The following is a 614-nucleotide window of genomic DNA, read 5'->3' as shown; positions in this document are numbered from 1 at the left end:
TAGATAGATAGATAGATAGATAGATAGATAGATAGATAGATAGATAGGCAGGCAGATAGATGATAGAGACAGATATAGACAGGTAGATGTAGATTGATCTAGATATAGATCGATGATACATAAAGTAGATAGATAACAGACATATCCACAGATAACCAGACATATAGAAGATAGACTGATAGTGACAGATATATGGATAGACAATAGAAACAAATACAGAGTGATACAGATACATAGATGATAGATATAAAGAGAGAGATGACAGCTATAGATTATGTGATAGATATTTTTTTCCTCATCTAAGTTCCCATCCATGACACATTAACAAGGATTAATCCCTCCTGATCTAGAATATCTTTCTACATAGATGCATGTAAACTCTTGATCAAGAGAGCTTATCCCTTTTTGTGTGTCATGGACTCCTCTGGCAGTCTGGTGAAACATATGGAGCCCTTCTCAGAATAATATTTTTTAAAATTCAGAATTGAAAAAATGCTAAATTTCAGTTAGAGGTTAGTGAAAATAAAAATATATCTCTCTGTGTGTGCTATACACAAATGAAGACATAGCTGTATGTATATATACATAAGACATGTCTTATGTATATATATATA

General features: G+C 31.8%; 1 protein-coding gene across 1 annotated transcript in view; it reads left to right on the top strand.

The window, feature by feature from the left end:
• The window catches only part of CCDC191 (coiled-coil domain containing 191), a 100560-nt gene that overhangs the window by 87028 nt on the left and 12918 nt on the right, over positions 1-614 (top strand). The window lies entirely within an intron of this gene.

Source organism: Petaurus breviceps, unplaced genomic scaffold (genome assembly GCF_028583685.1).
Source record: "Petaurus breviceps papuanus isolate PSGF00001 unplaced genomic scaffold, PetGlider_PUasm1.0 90792, whole genome shotgun sequence".
Taxonomy (NCBI): Eukaryota; Metazoa; Chordata; class Mammalia; order Diprotodontia; family Petauridae; genus Petaurus; species Petaurus breviceps.
Note: the sequence above shows the minus strand (reverse complement) of the source record. Positions and strands in the feature narration are given on the sequence as shown.